This window comes from Salvelinus alpinus, chromosome 5 (assembly GCF_045679555.1).
Source record: "Salvelinus alpinus chromosome 5, SLU_Salpinus.1, whole genome shotgun sequence".
NCBI classification, from domain to species: domain Eukaryota; kingdom Metazoa; phylum Chordata; class Actinopteri; order Salmoniformes; family Salmonidae; genus Salvelinus; species Salvelinus alpinus.
The window spans coordinates 86,135,939-86,155,828 of record NC_092090.1 but is presented as its reverse complement, the minus strand read 5'-3'; the positions used below and the strand labels follow the sequence as shown (position 1 = coordinate 86,155,828).

Genomic DNA, 19,890 nt, shown 5'->3' with positions numbered 1-19,890 from the left:
GCGGATCTGCGCTCTGATCTGAAAAGCATATTTACTCGTGGGTGATTGAAAGACCACTCTGTTGCGCTCTGGCTATGCCTCCAACAATATCAGACTCAATCTTGCAAAGTTAGAAAAGGGGCTTATATAATGTTTACTCAATCACAGATAAAACTATATGATCTATAGTGAAAATAATGGGGCGAACTCAGTGATGTGCAATCTCTTGGGTCTCTGCCGTGGCCTGGCATTTCTTCTGCACCGGCACTCCTGTAGGAGGTGCACGGCTGCGCACGAGCACAGTTTAGAGGGAACATTGCTGAGTACAACTCTCCATATTTTCAAGCATAGTGGTGGCTGCATCATGTTATGGGTATGCTTGTAATGATTAAGGACTGGGGAGTTTTTCAGCATAAAAAATAAACGGAATGGAGCACAGCCAAATCCTAGAGGAAAACCTGCATCTGTCTACTTTCCACCAGACACTGGGAGATTAATTCACCTTTCAGCAGGAAAATAACCTTAAACACATGGCCAAATCTAACTGGAGTTCATAGGAGGTTGGTGGCACCTTAATTGGGGAGGACGGGCTTGTGGTAATGGCTGGAGTGGAATGGTATCAAACACATAGTTTCCATGTGTTTGTCATTCCATTCGCTCCATTCCAGACGTTATTATGAGCCGTCCTCCCCTCAGCAGCCTCCACTGCTGGAGTTGCTCTTCAAGAAGACAGTTCAAGTTCCTGAGTGGTTGAGTTAGATTTTCAAGCTGATTTAAGTCAAAACTATGGCAAGACCTGAAAATGGGTGCTTAGCAATGATCAACATTTGACAGAGCTTGAAGAATTTAGACAATAATAATGGCCAATTGTTGCACAATCCATGTGTGTAAAGCTCCTAGAGACTTACCCAGAAAGACTCACAGCTGTAATCGCTACCAAAGGTGATTCTAACATGTACTGACTCAGGCGTGTGAATACTTATGTAATGAGATATTTATATGTTCCATTTTCAATAAATTTGCAAACATTTCTAAAAACATGTTTTCGCTTTGTCATTATGGGGTGTTGATGGTGGAGAAAACACAACAAAATGTGGAATAACTCAAGAGGTATGAATACTTTCTGAAGGCACTGTACTTGATGTGGAATAGAGTTCCTTATAGTCATGGCTCTATGTAGTACTGTGCGTTTCCCATTGTCTGTTCTGGATTTGGGGACTGTGAAGAGACCTCTGGTGGCATGTCTTGTGGGGTGTGCCTCGTGGGGTATGCATGTCTGAGCTGTGTGCTAGTCATTTAAACAGATAGCTTGGTTCTTTCAACATGTCAATACCTCTAATAAAGATAAGTAGTGATGCAGTCACTCTCCTATACTTTGAGCCAGGAGAGATTGACAGGCATGTTATTGATGTTAGCTCTTCGTGTGCATTTTAAGGGCCAGCCGTGCTGCTCGGGCCAACTGTAATTTGCCTATGTCCTTTTTTGTGGCACTTGACCATATGACTGGGCAGTAGTCCAGGTGCGACAAAACTAGGATCTGTTGGACTTGTTTTGTTGATAGCGATGTCAAGCAAGCAGAGCAGCACTTTATTACGGACAGACCTCTCCCAATCTTAGCTACCCATCAATACATTTTGACCATGACAGTTTACAATGCAGGGCTGAGCCAAGCAGTTTAGTCCCCTCAACTTGCTCCATTTCCACATTATTCATTACAAGATTCAATTGAGGTTTTGGATTTAGTGAATGATTTGTCACAAATACAATGCTATAAAAAAATATATATTTAGGACTAGCTTATGTCTTGCCTCCCATTCTAAAACTGACTGAAGCTCTTTGTAGCCAATAAGACTTCTGAACAGTTCATCTAATGGCTACCCAGACAATTTACATTGACCCCCTTTATTATTTATTTATTTATCTTAATTGGTTTCCACTGACTCCCTTAAAACTGGCTGTATGCACTCACTAGATCGGCGGGGGGGGGGGGGGGGGGGGGGGTAAAGTTCGGCCCGCGAAACATACAAAAAATAGATATAATTTTACCCCTTTTTTTCTCCCCAATTTCGTGGTATCCAATTGGTAGTTACAGTCTTGTTCCATCGCTGCAACTCCCATACGGACTCGGGAGAGGCGAAGGTCGAGAGCCGTGCGTCCTCTGAAACACGACCCAGCCAAGCCGCATACTCGCACATACACACTTTACATATGCACTGCTTCTTGACACAATGCCCGCTTAACCCGGAAGCCAGCCGCACCAATTTGTTGGAGGAAACACTGTATACCTGGCGACCGTGTCAGCGTGCATGCGCTCGGCCCGCCACAGGAGTCGCTAGAGCGCGATGGGACAAGGAAATCTCGGCCTGCCAAACCCTCTCCTAACCTGGACGATGCCAATTGTGCGTCGCCTCATGGGTCTCCCAGCCACGGCCAGCTGTGAGACAGCCTGGGAATGAACCCGGGTCTGTAGTGACGCATCAAGCACTGCAATGCAGTGTCTTAGACTGCTGAGCCACTCGGAAGGCCCCCACAAATTGATTTTAACAAATAATTAGTCCCCCCAAAAATGCGTCCCTCCGTTGAATTTCAAAATCCTGATGTGGCCCTCGAGCCAAAAAGTTTGCCCACCCCTGAACTAGACTCTACCCACACACTCACACATACTACACTGACACTCCAACACACACACACACACACACACACATGCACATGCATATTGACGCCATGCACATACATACTCACACATAGACACACTTTACATATGCTGCTGCTACTCTGTTTATAATATATCCTGATTGCCTAGTCACTTTTACCCCTACCAACATGTACATACTCTGTTACTTCAATTACCTCAACTACCTCGTACCACTGCACATTGACTCGGTACTGGTACTCCTTGTATATAGCCTTATTTTTTTTATTGTTACTATTTCCTTTTTTTATTTAGCATTTCATTGGAAAGTCTACACCTATTGTTTTCGGTGCAGCTAACAATGATTTGATTTGTTAAGTGTTGCAGTGATTTTACTTATTGTGGTTGATGTGTTAAGTCATCAGCATACATAGACACACAGGCTTTACTCAGTGCCAGTGGCAGGTCAAAAGTAAACATTTTAAAAAGTAAGGGGCCTAGACAGCTGGCCTGGGTAATGCCTGACTCTACCTGGATTATGTTGGAGAGGATTCCATTAAAGAACACCCTCTGTGTCCTGTTGGACAGGTAACTCTCCATCCATGATATAGCAGGGAATGTAAAACCATAACACATACAGTACTTTTTTCCAGCAGCACATTTTGATCGATAATGTCAAAAGCTACACTGACAAGACAGCTTCTTATGATAACATTTTTTCAGCGAATCATCAGTCATTTGTGTAAGTCCCGTACATGTTGAGTGCCCTTCCCTATAAGCATGCTGAAAGTCTGTTAATTTGTTTACCGTGAAATACACTGAACAAAAATATAAACACAACATTTAAAGTGTTGGTGCCATGTTTCATGAGCTGAAATAAAACATCCCAGACATGTCCCATATGCACAAAAGCTTATTTCTCTCAAATGTTGTGCAGAAATTAGTTTACATCCATGTTAGTGAGCATTTCTCCTTTGCCAAGATAATCCATCCACCTGACAGGTGTGGCATATCAATAAGCTGAGTAAACAGCATGATCAGAACACAGGTGCACCTTGTGCTGGGGGCAATAAAAGGTCACTCTAAAATGTGCAGTTTTGTTACACAACACAATGCCACAGATGTCTCACATTTCTCACATTTTATAGGAGTGTGCAAATGGCATGCTAACTGCAGGAATGTCCACGAGCTGTTGCCAGATAATTGAATGTTCATGTTTCTACTATAAGCCGCCTCCAATGTCATTTTAGAGAATTTGGCAGTACGTTCAACCGGCCTCACAATCGCAGACCAAGTGTAACCACGGCAGCCCAGGACCTCCACATCCGGGTTCTTCACCTGCGGAATCGTCTGAGACCAGCCACCCAGACAGTTGATGCAACTGTGGGTTTGCCCAACCAAATCATTTCTGCACAAACTGTCAAACCGTCTCAGGGAAGCTCATCTGCGTGACCGTCGTCCTCACCAGGGTCTTGACCTGACTGCAGTTCGGTGTTGTAAACAACTTCAGTGGGCAAATGCTCACCTTCACTGGCCACTGGCATGCTGGAGAAGTGTGCTCTTCACGGATGAAACTTGGTTTCAGCTGTACCGGGCAGATTGCAGACATGGTGTCGTCTAGGTGAGTGGTTTGCTGGAGTCAATGTTGTGAACAGTGTGGTGGGGTTATGGTATGGGCAGGCATAAGCTATGGCAATTTGAATGCACAGAGATCCTGAGGCCTATTGGCATGCCATACATTCACTGCCATCACCTTATGTTTCAGCATGATAATGCACAGCCCAATGTCTCCAGGATCTGTACACAATTCCTGGAATCTGAAACTGTCCCAGTTCTTCCATGGCCTGCATACTCACCAGACATGTCACCCGTTGAGCATGTTTGGGATGCTCTGGATTGACGTGTACGACAGCGCGTTCCAGTTCCCACCAACGCCCAGCAACCACTCACAGCCATTGAAGAGGAATGGGACAACATTCCACAGGCCACAATCAACAGCCTGGTCAACTACGTAATGTAGATGTCACACTGCATGAGGCTAATGGTGATCACACCAGAAACTGACTGGTTTTCTGATCCAGGCCCCTACATTTTTAAAAGGTTTTTGTGGCCAACAGATGCATACCAGTATTCTCAGTTGTGGGAAATCCATAGATTAGGGCCTAATCTATTTATTTAAATTGACTGATTTCCTTATATGAACCGTAACAGTAACATCTTTGAAGTTGTTCCATGTTGCGGGTTTTTAATTTCTTTTCTTTTTTTAAGTTCTCAGTTGCAACTGCGACCTGGCCAAGATAAAGCATAGCAATTTGACACATACAACAACACAGAGTTACACATGGAATAAACAAAACATAGTCAATAATACAGTAGAACAAAAGAAAACAAAAAGTCTATATACAGTGAGTGCAAATGAGGTAAGATAAGGGAGTTAAGGCAATAAATAGGTCATGGTGGCGAAGTAATTACAATATAGCAATTACACACTGGAATGGTAGATGTGCAGAAGATGAATGTGCAAGTAGAGATACTGGGGTGCAAATGAGCAAGATAAATAAATACAGTATGGGGATGAGGTAGGTAGATGGGCTGTTTACAGATGGGCTATGTGCAGTGATCTGTGAGCTGGCACTTAAAGCTAGCAGAGACTTGTAGATAACCTGTAGCCAGTGGGTTTGGCGACGAGTATGAAGCGAGGGCCAACCAACGAGAGCGTACAGGTCGCAATGGTGGGTAGTGTATGGGGCTTTGGTGACAAAACGGATGGCACTGTGATAGACTGCATCCAGTTTGTTGAGTAGAGTGTTGAGGGCTATTTTATAGATGACATCACCGAAGTCGAGGATCGGTAGGATGGTCAGTTTTACGAGGGTATGTTTGGCAGCATGAGTGAAGGATGCTTTGTTGCGATATAGGAAGCCGATTCTAGATTTAATTTTGGATTGGAGATGCTTAATGTGAGTCTGGAAGGGGAGTTTACAGTCTAACCAGACACCTAGGTATTTGTAGTTGTCCACGTATTCTAAGTCAGAGCCGTCCAGAGTAGTGATGCTGGACGGGCGAGCAGGTGCGGGCAGTGATCGGTTGAATAGCATGCATTTAGTTTTACTTGCATTTAAGAGCAGTTGGAGGCACGGAAGGAGAGTTGTATGGCATTGAAGCTCGTCTGGAGGTTAGTTAACACAGTGTCCAAAGAGGGGCCAGAAGTATACAGAATGGTGTCGTCTGCGTAGAGGTGTATCAGAGAATCACCAGCAGCAAGAGCAACATCATTGATGTATACAGAGAAGAGAGTCGGCCCGAGGATTGAACCCTGTGGCACCCCCATAGAGACTGCCAGAGGCCTGGACAACAGACCCTCCGATTTGACACACTGCACTCTATCTGAGAAGTAGTTGGTGAACCAGGCGAGGCAATCATTTGAGAAACCAAGGCTGTCGAGTCTGCCAATAAGAATGTGGTGATTGACAGAGTCGAAAGCCTTAGCCAGGTCGATGAATATGGCTGCACAGTAATGTCTCTTATCGATGGTGGTTATGATGTCGTTTAGAACCTTGAGCGTGGCTGAGGTGCACCCATGACCAGCTCTGAAACCAGATTGCATAGCGGAGAAGGTACGGTGGGATTCGAAATGGTCGGTAATCTGTTTGTTAACTTGGCTTTCGAAGACCTTAGAAAGACAGGGTAGGATAGATGTAGGTCTGTAGCAGTTTGGGTCTAGAGTGTCACCCCCTTTGAAGAGGGGGATGACCGCGGCAGCTTTCCAATCTTTGGGAATCTCAGACAATACGAAAGAGAGGTTGAACAGGCTAGTATTAGGGGTTGCAACAATTTCGGCAGATCATTTTAGAAAGAGAGTGTCCAGATTGTCTAGCCCAGCTGATTTGTAGGGGTCCAGATTTTGCCGCTCTTTCAGAATATCAGCTATCTGGATTTGGGTGAAAGAGAAATGGTGGGGGCTTTGGCGGATTGCTGTGGAGGGTGCCGAGCAGTTGACCGGGGTAGGGGTAGCCAGGTGGAAAGCATGGCCAGCCGTAGAGAAATGCTTATTGAAATTCTCAATTATAGTGGATTTATCGGTGGTGACAGTGTTTCCTAGCCTAAGAGCAGTGGGCAGCTGGGAGGAGGTGCTCTTATTCTCCATGGACTTTACAGTGTTCCAGAACTTTTTTGAGTTAGTATTACAGGATGCAAATTTCTGTTTGAAAAAGCTAGCCTTAGTGTTCCTAACTGCCTGTGTATATTTGTTCCTAACTTCCCTGAAATATTTTTTGTTCAGTGTAGCATTGTATCTAGCTGACCGGTGGCTTCAACCATTTGTCTGTGTCTTTGCTCAATGATGCTAAGATCCCTTCATGCGCCAGTACTGTGTCCAACTCTAATCCATTTGGCGTGCGAAGACAGAAATTAGAGGATAGAGAGGGTGAGAGAAAGAGAGGCAGAAAGAGAGAGGCTGGCAGGGGAGAGAAAAAGACGGGAAGATTACAAATACGCCATCCAAATGATGTATATAAACCCTGGATTGCTGATATGTATTGGCCAGTGAGATGCTTTGACGCCACCGGTCAACCATATTGGCACTCCTCAGTAGGAACAGTCCTCCATAGGAATTAATGGAATTCAATGAAATTATTAAAGGACAAAATGTAAGAGGTTTTTGTTGTTGTAGTGGGGACAGTAACATTAGAAGATTCAAAAAATTATACTTTAACTTCTCTGGGATATGTGGGAGGCTAACGTCCCACTTGGCCAAAAGCCAGTAAAAATGCAGAGTGCCAAATTCAAATAAATTACTATAAAAATCAAACTTTCACAACTTTGTTGTGAATCCAGCTAACATGTCTGATTTCAAAAAGGATTTACGGTGAAAGCACACCTTGCGATTATGTTAGGTCAGTACATAGCCACAGAAAAACACAGCCATTTTTCCAGCCAAAGAGAGGAGTAACAAAAGGCAGAAATGGATTTAAAATTAATCACTAACCTTTGATGATCTTCATCAGATGACACTCATAGGACTTCATGTTACACAATACATGTATGTTTTGTTCGGTAAAGTTCATATTTATATCCAAAAATCTGAGTTTAGGCGGGACGCTACTATCTCACTTGGCCAAAAGCCAGAGAAAATACAGAGCGCCAAATTCAAATAAATTGTTATAAAAATCAAACTTTCATTAAATCACACATGAAAGATACCAAATTAAAGCTACACTGGTTGTGAATCCAGCCAACATGTCAGAATTCAAAATAGGCTTTTCGGCGAAAGCAAACGATGCTATTATCTGAGTTAGCAACATAGTAAACAAAAAGAGAGAAGCATATTTCAACTGTGCCGGCGTGACACAAAACGCAGAAATAAAAATATAATTCATGCCTTACCTTTGACGAGCTTCTGTTGTTGGCACTCCAATATGTCCCATAAACATCACAAATGGTCCTTTTGTTCGATTAATTCCTTAGATATATATCCAAAATGTCAATTTATTTGGCGCGTTTGATCCAGAAAAACACCGGTTTCAACTTGTGAAACGTGACTACAAAATATCTCAAAAGTTACCTGTAAACTTTGCCAAAACATTTCAAACTACTTTTGTAATACAACTTTAGGTATTTTTTTACGTAAATAATCGATAAAATTGAAGACGGGATGATCTGTGTTCAATACAGGATTAAAACAAACTGTAGCTAGCTTTCTGGTCATGCGCCTCTAACAAACAGGACACTTCGAGTGACCCTCGTTCAAGATGGCCGTACTTCTTCATTACACAAAGGAAAAACCCTCAACCAATTTCTAAAGACTGTTGACATCCAGTGGAAGCGGTAGGAACTGCAAGAAGGTCAATTAGAAAGCTGTATTCCCAATGAAAATCCATTGAGAGTGACCCCCCCCAAAAAAAAAAAAATCTGAATGGTTTGTCCTCGGGGTTTCGCCTGCTAAATAAGTTCTGTTATACTCACAGACATGATTCAAACAGTTTTAGAAACTTCAGAGTGTTTTCTATCCAAATCTACTAATAATATGCATATCTTATCTTCTGGGGATGAGTAGCTGGCAGTTGAATTTGGGTATGCTTTTCATGTGAAAATGCTGCCCCCTATCCTAGAGAAGTTAAGGAACATTTTTCTATGTATTCTTCTTTTTAATGTTGAGCGCAAGATAATTTAAAATGATGCATTGTCTGTAATGTAATAAACATTACAAAAACAATTCTAGACATAAATGCATTTCTATAGCTTCCATAATTTGTTGTACAATTATGTGGAAGTGCCAAGATGGAGTTGCGGTTGCTTTAAAACAGCGCCCCCTGTCAGTCATCTAATGTATATATAAATCATTGCTCCATCCCCACCAACAGGGGTTCACTGGCTCACAGATGGCCCAGGTGGCAGGCTGGCAGCCCAGCCAGATCCAGTTCTACTCCCAGCCCTGTCCTCCATAGTACACCCAGGCCTCATTACCTCACCACCACCGTCACTGGCTCAGCAGAGCTCGAAAGAACACAGTCATTTAAATACAAGCAACCCATATGTCGGTTTCTTGCACTTGGATTTGTTAATGGACTGTTCGTTTTGTAACAATCACTGTGTGTGTGTGTTTTGCCACTGTTAAAGTTAATAATTTGTCCATCCCTTAAAGTGGGTTGTAAGGGATGGACAATCATTTTTGCGTCGCCCATCAGAATACAATGTACTTCATTGTCAGAAGATTTTTAAAGAGCGGTTAGCTTTCGAAAAGCCCAGAATGTACGAATTAACGATTTACAAAACTGAAGATCTTGCCTTTTGGGGTGGCGTGTCCTTGAAGGAATTTAGTGAAAAGGGGGTATGCACTGTTGTAGAACATGACTGACAACTGACAGGCGTGTGTTCTGCTAAGGGAAATCAATAGCATAGAGGAACAAAGTCTACCAGGCCACCATGGGTTTCGTCTGGTAACCTGTAATAGAAAATGAAAGGCCCTGCTTGTGCTGTGTTACTCGCTCTCCCCCTTTCTCTCTTTCTCTCCTCTCTCCCCATCCTCCCTTTCTCTCGTTTTCCCCTTCTCTCTCGCCCCCATTTTCTTTCTCTCTCGCCCCCATTTTCTCTTTCTCTCTCACCCCCTTTTCACTCTCTCTCGCCCCCATTTTCTCTTTCTCTCTCACCCCCTTTTCTCTCTCTCTCGCTCATTCATCCACCCTCTCTCTCTCCCTGTCTCTCGCTCTCTCTTTCTCATTCTCACGTTCTGTGTTTGTAAATGGCGTCAGCAGCGAGAGGGAATGCAGCGTTAATTGGGGCGGTTGATTGAGGTCAGAGGAAAGGCTCAGCTCGTGTAATCCCCTCCAGTGGCAGGCGAAGGCTAAAGGCGTCCACAGGCTTCCCATCCGAAACTGTTCGGAACAGTTCATGCATATATTATGACATTTTGTGACATTTTTGCTCGGTTTGGTCTTGGGCAATTTTTGGGCTGGTCGTGTACATTACATATTTTCTCGAGGCAAGATTACGCCCCTTCGTCAGTAATTGGTCAACAGTAGGGATTCTACAATAGTGTTGTCATTCAACGATAGACGACTCGTTTTCATGGACATTTTTTCACTTGAGTAATATTACACCGAACATCTTAGTTACAGTACCTTCAGAAAGTACCTTTTCCACATTTTGTTGTGTTACAGCCTCAATTACAAATTGATTAAATGTAGATTTTCTGACACTAGTCTACACACAATAGGGCTGTCCCCGACAACAGCAACAAATGTTCGTCGACAGAGTCGTCTGTTCCTTCGCCCAATCGATTGGTTGACATTTTACAATACAGTCAACTACATGTAGGCTACTGAGCTTGTTTGATGCTTTAAGCACTGCGAGGAAAAATTAATTCACAGATTCTGCCGTTAAGCTCCAGAAGGTGCGGGTAATGGGCTACACCATCAGTTGGCAATGGTTTCCATTTGGTGTGCCAAGTTATCGTACCATTTCTACTGACCTGCATGCCAGTTATTTTAGACGCAGTATTTGCAGCATACTGCAGTTATGCTGCACTCTAACTGTAGTTATACTGCAATTATACTGCACTCTGACTGCAGTCTTTTTTCGTGATGGAAATGATACAAATCTAAAAGTAACTTCTGTTGCCATTGCCAATATTTAACAATAGCCTACATAAAGCCAACAAATAAAAACATTACAGCCCGCAAGTATAAAATATCCTTATCATCACATTGGCTACGCGTGGCCAATCTGCAAGGAACTTGAAACATTGTATTAACTTGGTCTGGCGCGAAGCTTGTGCAAACTTGCAACGTTGTATAAAATATTCTGGGCCCTCAGAGTTTCCTGTGCCATTGAGCTCCAGACAGAAAGACACTGCTGTAGGCTGTTTACGCAAGGGATAAGAAGGTAGGCCTATTCTATGAAGTTTCCACCAGATCAGAGCATGACATTTTTTCCCCTTTCATGCTGTGTTAATCGAAAGCGAGAGAGCTGGAAAGATTACATTGAGGAACTATTGTCGTTCTCAATGGATGTAAAAACAGACTTTGTTAACTTGCTGTTTGAGGTCAAGAAAAAATTACTTTGAGAAGCTCCACAATGATGGTGAGTTAATAAGACAATCAGAAATAGTATCAGATACCCAAATGGGCACATTTTTATAGGGCTACATTTGCACGCAGGCCAGGTAGACTAGTACTACTTCTATATGCATACTAAAGTGTGTGTCCTTACTCAAGATTGACAGGAGCGTTCCGAACAGAAGACAATTAATAAATTGACAACTCGTAAATGGAATAGGGAAAAAATTACACTTTTTTTCTGACAAGTGTAGTCTAGGTTGTGCGCTCTGCAAACGTGTCTACTACTACAATGATAACTTTAAAACTGTAACATTAATATAAAGAATGCATTAACATAATTACCTTAACCAAACAAACATTGTAGATTAGAAATGATGGGAATTAACGGTAAATGTACTACTGGTGATACTGGTGTGCCCTCCCCATGGATTAGTCCACTGACAGGCGTGAAATCCTTTAAATAAATTTGCCACTTCTCGACTAAAAAAACCTCAGGCTGTTGGTCGACCATCAACAAAACGATCGACCAGTTGACTAAATGTGGTCAGCCCTAACACACAGTACCCCATAGTGTCAAAGTGGACTCATGTTTATCTTTACAAATTAATAAACAATTAAAAGCTGAAATGTCTTGAGTCAATAAGTATTCAACCCCTTTGTTATGACAAGCCTAAATAACTTCAGGAGTAAAAATGTGCTTAACAAGTCCCATAAGTTGCATGGACTATAATAGTATTTAGATAGCCAGTATGAGGGTTTGCACTTAGTTAGAATGAAAGGCGGACGGTGCGTGGAGGAGAAAATATTTGTAGAGTTCAAAAAGTACTCGCACTCAAAAGCATGAAAAGGAATAACGAGATGATGTAAAAAATAATGTAATTAATTGAATCCATGCTCGAAAGAATACAAAAAGTGAAAGTGCAAGGTGCTAAATAAAATGAAAAGGGAACAGAGCATACGTTTCGGCCTTATGCCTTCATCAGTGCTGTAGAAACAAATTAAGAAGACAACTACTTAAGAAGACACACCTGCTGTGCGTAACAGGTGCAGGCAGATAGTTGATTAGAGACTGGCGAATCGGAAGTCAATGCATATTAACAAGGAATACATAGAAGAGTATCAAAAATTGACAATTCAAATGTCACATATAATTGGAACGAGACAACAGTCTGGGCTATATAATATCAGAAGCTATAGATGTGAAATACTCAAGTAGGCGAAACATTTCTTTGTACAGCACTGTCATATGCATAAGGACAAAACGTATGCTCTGTTCCTTTTTCATTTTGTTTAGCACCTTGCACTTTCACTTTTTAATATTTCAAGCATGGATTCAATTAATTATATTATTTTTTCCCATTGCGACCTCCTTGGGTTATTCCTTTTCATGCTTTTGGGTGTGAGTACTTTTTGAATGATGTTCCAAAACATGCATATTGTTTGAAATAAGACACTAAAGTAAAACTGCAAAAAATGTGGCTACTTTGAATACAAATCATTATGATTTGGGCAAAACTAACACAACACATCACTGAGTACCACTTCATATTTTCAAGCATGGTGGTGGCTGCAGCATGTTATGGGTATGCTTGTCATCGGCAAGGACTAGGGAGTTTTTTAGGATAAAAAGAAACGGAATAGAGCTAAGCACATGCACAATCTTAAAGGGAAACCTGATTCAGTCTGCTTTCCAACAGACACTGGAAGACAAATTCACCTTTCAGCAGGACAATCATGTAAAACACAAGGCCAAATATATGCTGGAGCTGCTTACCAAGATGCCATTGAATGGTCCTGAGTGGCCTAGTTAAAGTTTTGACTTAAATCGTCTTGAAAATCTCTGGCAAGATTTGAAAAAGTCTAGTAATGACCAACAATCGAGGTCAAAATCTCTTTAGACTTACCCAGAAAGATTCACAGCTGTAATCGCTACCAAAGGTGATTCTAACCTGTATTGACTCAGGGGTGTGAATACTGCGTCTTGATAGTTATGTTTGATGACCCTAGTTGTTTGTTGTTGCCTCTTTTGAAACATTTGAGAGGAGCAGGGGCGTGCTGTACATGGGGCTCATTCATTTAATTTTAAAGTGACCTTGTTGGGGTATCGATCTAAATTTAAAAAATGAAAAAATCCCACATCAAGGTCGCTACACCAGGAGCGGAACTGAACACCTGGGCGAAGGGGAGCGGGGCGGGCAGGCAGCGCTCCATGTGTGGAATATTGACCTGATATCCTCTGACTGGCTTAATTCTGAGGGGGAGAGACCCTCCAAGCGCTGAGGTCAGGACAGGGAGACCAACAAACATGGTCGTCATCAAAAGATATAGCCAGCCTCAGCAAACCCTCAACAAGCAGGATCAGGTAGCAGACTGACTGGCAGCCAGGTGGGCAAATAAGTCCTGTTTTGGTGATGAAATAAATCAGTGATCCCTCTCACACAGTTTTTTTTTACCAGTTCAAAGAAGAAACAGATTCACTGTCAACAATTCACTCCCCCTTGTGTCACACAGCAGCATTGTTGGATTTAATTGACTTTTTCTTCAGACCAAATGATTAACTGTCAAGAGGAAAGGTTATTGTTGTTTTTTCTACCATTTGTTGCCCAGAGCCACACAAACTCAAAAAACTTGACGTCATTCCTTATGGTGACATATCAGTGGGCTAATAGTTTGGGATGTTAAATTATGAACCTCTACGTGTCTTTGGCATGTTTGCTGTGAATAGGCTATAGGATGTGACTTCCCTCTTTCTCTCACTATCTTTTTCTGTTCTCCATCTCAACTTGTCAGCTTTCTTTTTTTCCTCTCAGGACCATGGAGGATGTCAGTCACATCCAGACCCACTTGTTGCTTGGAAACTGTTACTTTTTTTTAATCGTGTCTCCAATTTGTTGTGTGCTCTGCTCTCTACAGTATGCGATCTGCTGCCCACTCTCTCGCTAAATAAAACGGCCCACCATCTGTGAGCCTATGCTGCAGCCACGGACAGAAATGTACTTTTCCTTTTCCTAATTAACCACAGTAGGCCAGCTCATCGGGGTCCAAAGTGGAGCTCTGTTCTGCCCACTGAGTCATACTTTTAGTCTGGGCATCAGGAGAGCACTTTGTAAACGTATGAAGTGTAGCTGCCTCGGTAGGGAGTCAGCTAGTCTCATTTGTAAAATATGTAATAGTAGTGTGTCAGTCATTTCAAACGCGTTTGAAACATTCAGAAAATATTAAGTAGAGAGTACCTGAGTGTAGGGAGAAGTCTTAGACTCTATGCTTTTGTTTATTGTGGTTGGGAATATGTTCAACATAATCTGTCAACATTTGTTCAGGAAGGAGACCCAGATCAATTCCTCATGTAAGCGTACGTGCACCTGTGCGTCTGTGTGTGAGTGCACTGCTAGGCTTTCGTCTGTCCCATTTTCATTGGATAGACAGAGCCATTAGTTGATGTTTGTATTTTAGCGCCTCGTTCGTATAGGTTATGTAGTACTTTGGAGCTCCACACACACACTCTGTTTGGACCTCCACAGAGAGAAGGCATCAAGGACTAGAACAAGGCACTATGTTAAAGGTGATTCACAAACACAAGTCAGGGCACTGGCTGGGCCACTCAAGGACATTCAGAGACTTGTCCCGAAGCCACTCCTGCGTTGTCTTGGCTGTGTGCTTAGGGTCGTTCTCCTGTTGGAAGGTGAACCTTTGCCACACTCCGAGGTCCTGAGCGCTCTGGAGCAGGTTTTCATCAAGGATCTCACTGTACTTAGCTCTGTTCAGCTTTCCCGTGATCCTGACTAGTCTCCCAGTCCCTGCCTCTGAAAAACATTCCCACAGCATGATGCTGCCGCCATCATTTTATTATTATTTTATTTTTATTTCATCTTTATTTAACCAGGTAGGCCAGTTGAGAACAAGTTCTCATTTACAACTGCGACCTGGCCAAGATAAAGCAAAGCAGTGCGACACAAACAACAACACAGAGTTACACATGGAATAAACAAGCATACAGTCAATAATACAATAGAAAGAAAAGGAAAGTCTGTATACAGTGTGTGCAAATTGCATGAGGAGGTTAGGCAATAAATAGGCCATAGTAGCAAAGTAATTACAATTTAGCAGATTAACGCTGGAGTGATAGATGAGCAGATGATGATGAGCAGATGATGGTGTGTAAGTAGTGATACTGGTGTGCAAAAGAGCAGCAAAGTAAATTAAAACAATATGGGGATGAGGTAGGTAGATTGGGTGGGCTATTTACAGATGGACTATGTACAGATGCAGCGATCGGTTAGCTGCTCAGATAGCTGATGTTTAAAGTTAGTGAGGGAATGTAAGTCTCCAGCTTCAGCAATTTTTGCAATTCGTTCCAGTCACTGGCAGCAGAGAACTGGAAGGAAAGGCGGCCAAAGGAGGTGTTGGCTTTGGGGATGACCCGTGAGATATACCTGCTGGAGCGCGTGCTACGGGTGGGTGTTGGTATCGTGACCAGTGAGCTGAGATAAGGTGGAGCTTTACCTAGCATAGACTTATAGATGACCTGGAGCCAGTGGGTCTGGCGACGAATATGTAGCGAGGGCCAGCCGACTAGAGCATACAAGTCGCAGTGGTGGGTGGTATAAGGCGCTTTGGTAACAAAACGGATGGCACTGTGATAGACTGCATCCAATTTGCTGAGTAGAGTATTGGAAGCTATTTTGTAGATGACATCACCGAAGTCGAGGAACGGTAGGATAGTCAGTTTTACTAGGGTAAGTTTGGCGGCGTGAGTGAAGGAGGCTTTGTTGCGAAATAGAAAGCTGATTCTAGATTTGATTTTGGATTGGAGATCATGCTTCACCGTAGTGATGGTGCCAGGTTTCCTCCAGACGTGACGTGACGCTTGACATTCAGGCCATTCAGGCCACATTCAATCTTGGTTTCATCAGACCAGAGTATCTTGTTTCTCATGGTCTGATAGTCCTTGAGGTGCCTGTTGGCAAACTCCAAGTGGGCTGTCATGTGCCTTTTACTGAGACAATTCCTTCGACCTCATGGCTTGGTTTTTGCTCTGCCATGCATCAACTGTGGGACCTTATATCCAGTACCAGTCAATAGTTTTGACACACCTACTCATTCAAGAGTTTTTTCTTTATTTGTACTATTTTCTACATTGTAGAATAATAGTGAAGACATCAAAACTATGAAATAACATATGGAATCATCTAGTAACCAATATTTTATATTTGATATTCTTCAAAGTAGTCACTCTCTGCCTTGATGACAGCTTTGCGCGCTCTTGCTTTGCACATGCATTCTTTGCACACGTATTCTCTCAACCAGCTTCGCCTAGAATGCTTTTCCAACAGTCTTGAAGGATTTCCCACATATGCTGAGCACTTGTTGGCTGCTTGTCCTTCACTCTGCGATCCAACTTATCCCAAACCATCTCAATTAGGTTGAGGTTGGGTGATTGTGGAGGCCAGGTCATCTGATGCAGCACTCCATCACTCTCCTTCTTGGTCATATCGCCCCTACACACCTGGAGGTGTGTTGGGTCATTATCCTGTTGAAAAACAAATGATAGTCCCACTAAGCGAAAACTAGACGGGATGGCGTATCGCTGCGGAATACTGTGGTAGCAATGCTGGTTAAGTGTGCCTTAAATTCTAAATAAATCACTGACAGTGTCACCAGCAATGCACCCCCACACCATCACACCACCTCCTCCATGCTTCACGGTGGGAACCACGAATGCGGAAATAATCAGTTTACCTGCTCTGCGTCTCACAAAGACATGGCTGTTGGAACCAAAAATCTCAAATTTGGACTCATCAGAACAATGGACAGATTTCCACCGTTCTAATATCCATTGCTTGTGCTTCTTGGCCCAAGCAAGTCTCTTCTTATTATTGGTGTCCTTTAGTAGTGGTTTCTTTGCAGCTAACAGACCATGAAGGTCTCCTCTGATATGTTGATGTGTCTGTTACTTGAACTCTGTGAAACATTTTATTTGGGCTGCAATCTGAAATGCAGTTAACTCTAATGAACTTATTCTCTGCAGCAGAGGTAACTCTGGGTCTTCCTTTCCTGTGGCGGTCCTCATGAGAGCCATTTTCACCATAGCGCTTGATGGTTTTTGCGTCTGCACTTGAAGAAAGTTTTATAGTCCTTGAAATTGTTTAACACTATTTTCTGTTTACTACATGATTCCGTATGTGTTATTTCATAGTTTTGATGTCTTCACTATTGTAGATTAAAATAAGAAAAAACCTGGAATGAGTAGGAATACAAACTTTTGACTGGTACTGTATGTAAATAAGATATTTCTGTTATTTATTTTAAATATATTAGCAAAAATGTCTAAAAACCAGTTTTTGCTTTGTCATTATGGGTTATTGTGTGTAGATAGATGAGGGGGGGGGAGTTATTTAATCCATTTTAGAATAAGGTTGTAACATAACAAAATGTGGAAAAGGGGAAGGAGTCTGAATACTTTGAATGTACTGTATATCAAATTTATTTATAAAGCCCTTTTTACATCAGCTGATATCTCAAAGTGCTGTACAGAAACCCATCCTAAAACCCCAAACAGCAAGCAATGCAGGCGTAGAAACATGCCAGGTTCTTCATCCTCTAGTCAACTGTAATTTTAGCTGTTTACAAATAAATGTTTTTCTAGACTCCATATTGACTCGTGAGGTACATAAACTTCTGACAACTTTGATTCGGTGTGAACCGTCCATGTAATGATGATGATTGATTTGTTGTCAATTACAAACTTTCTTGCAGAATAATTTATAAATACTGAAAAGGCTACTAAAACTACAGAAAAGGCTCTTAAAATTTAGGATTTATTTGGATTTGCTGAAGTGAGCTTGGTGACTGTTTCTCAGACATGGGAGAAGTCAGTACTCAGTCATTCAGTCAATGTGTACTTGAGCCTCATGTCCTGGGCCTGGCCAGGGTAAAGCAGAGCAGAGAGCCAGGGCCCTGCCTTTATAAAAGGCCTGTCGTCAGTAATGTATTCTCCCTTTGAGCACCTGTCTTGGCAAGTAGCGAGCAGGCCGCCGGAGAGGTTTGACAGCCTTAGAGCCGCCCTGACATAGCCCAACCGCTAAAGACTGGAAAATGTGTGTTGCTGAGGAACCCTCATGAAATATGAATGGATGCTCCTGCGTTTTCTAGACATGTTTGATCACGTCAGAGGATTTTCTAGTCCACGCTCCTACGTTGAACTTAAAGGGGCCTTCCAGGTCTGCAGTATTCAATTGTTTCAAAATGTATTTTGGTGTGTCATCTCTCTGAAGGACTTTTTGAGAGACGTGTGTGTACTTCTCTCAGTAGTGGTTCTGGGTTGATCCACAGTTTATCCTACATTGACTGGCCATGCAGCAAGACTTTCCTCCTCTCATCATACTGCATAAATACTGCATTTACCTAGTTAGCCTTGAACTGTTTTGGAACCATCACTGTCTTTTACTAGTCTGTGATAACACTTAACAGGAGTACGTTTCTCACTCGATGGGTTCAGGCGCTCCTTTAAATTTGTTTGCTGATCACCTCTCCAATTAGCTGGCTTACAAGAGCTGTGGAAGTGACAAGCCTTTTACAGAAGCCTCTTAGGCCATCTAACAGGCCGTCTTCTGTGGAGAAACAAATTATTTTCAATGGTGATATTTTCCCCATTAATGGATTTATTCATTTATGCATGGAGGGTTGTTAGATTTTCTGTCACCGGACTTAAAAAGTGTCCTTTTTGTTTTTTGTTTTGGTGTGCAGAACAATCCATCAAGTCAAATGCTTTTGAAGTGTTCGACAATGCTGGGGGGGTTTTCCTCACTGCACAAATTCAAATACCGACCACAGTAAGATGAACATTTTCTCTCATAGCTTAGAGCTTACAAATCCACTATGAACTGAAACTCTGATCAGTTTCCATTGTATTTAGAGCTAGAAAAACATCCAACTGGTCAATTATTTAATAAGAAACGATTTAATGAGTCATCTGAAATGACTATTGCAGATGTCTTGGGGGCACTTCATTTTACGGTACTGCTTCCACAATGTTTGTATGATATTAACAGGAAATGATCTGGCAACAAATGGATATGTTAGAATTCAACACAATTGGTAACTACTGTAACTGGTACTAAATTGTACCCATGAAACGGTTTAATGATTTAATTGGTTAGCTTATTATTGTGTAATGAACATGTTACCATGTAAGCCTACCATAAGGCTTTCACAGACTCCAAAACAATGTCAACACAATGTTCTCAGCTTGGGGAAGCCTGATGAAGACAATTTAGTTGTGAACGCTATACTATATTCATGAAAATAGTTTTTTTGTAGATATAGCCTAATGTCGAGGTAAATGGCTGGTAACATTCGTAAAAAAGACTGCCTCTGATTATTTAGGTCTTTAATTTATTGAAAAATCTATTTCAAAATGTGTAGGCCTACTTAGTATATTTTGTAACATGCAACCTCTTTTGAAACATCTTCTTTCTTTTCTCTCGAAGGTGTTGTTGCTCCGTTCATGCAAAGTTGTTCTGCTAAGTCTGCCATTGAATCCAACTGGCTTGTTTAAATGAAAGGTTTTCTCAGTCACCCCCTCTTTCTCATGTTTGAGTGGAGTCATGAAAGCCCTCCCAAATACTGTGCTCTCCCTGTCAGTCTGGGACCGTCTTCCCTCCCGTTCGCCAACTGAGCCGGAGCGCTGACTTGGATGAATAATTCCGACTGGGTAGAGCA

General features: G+C 42.2%; 1 protein-coding gene across 6 annotated transcripts in view; it reads left to right on the top strand.

Moving 5' to 3' along the window:
* med27 (mediator complex subunit 27) overlaps positions 1-19,890 on the top strand; it is a 99,827-nt gene that overhangs the window by 67,004 nt on the left and 12,933 nt on the right. The gene's annotated exons all lie outside the window — the stretch shown is intronic.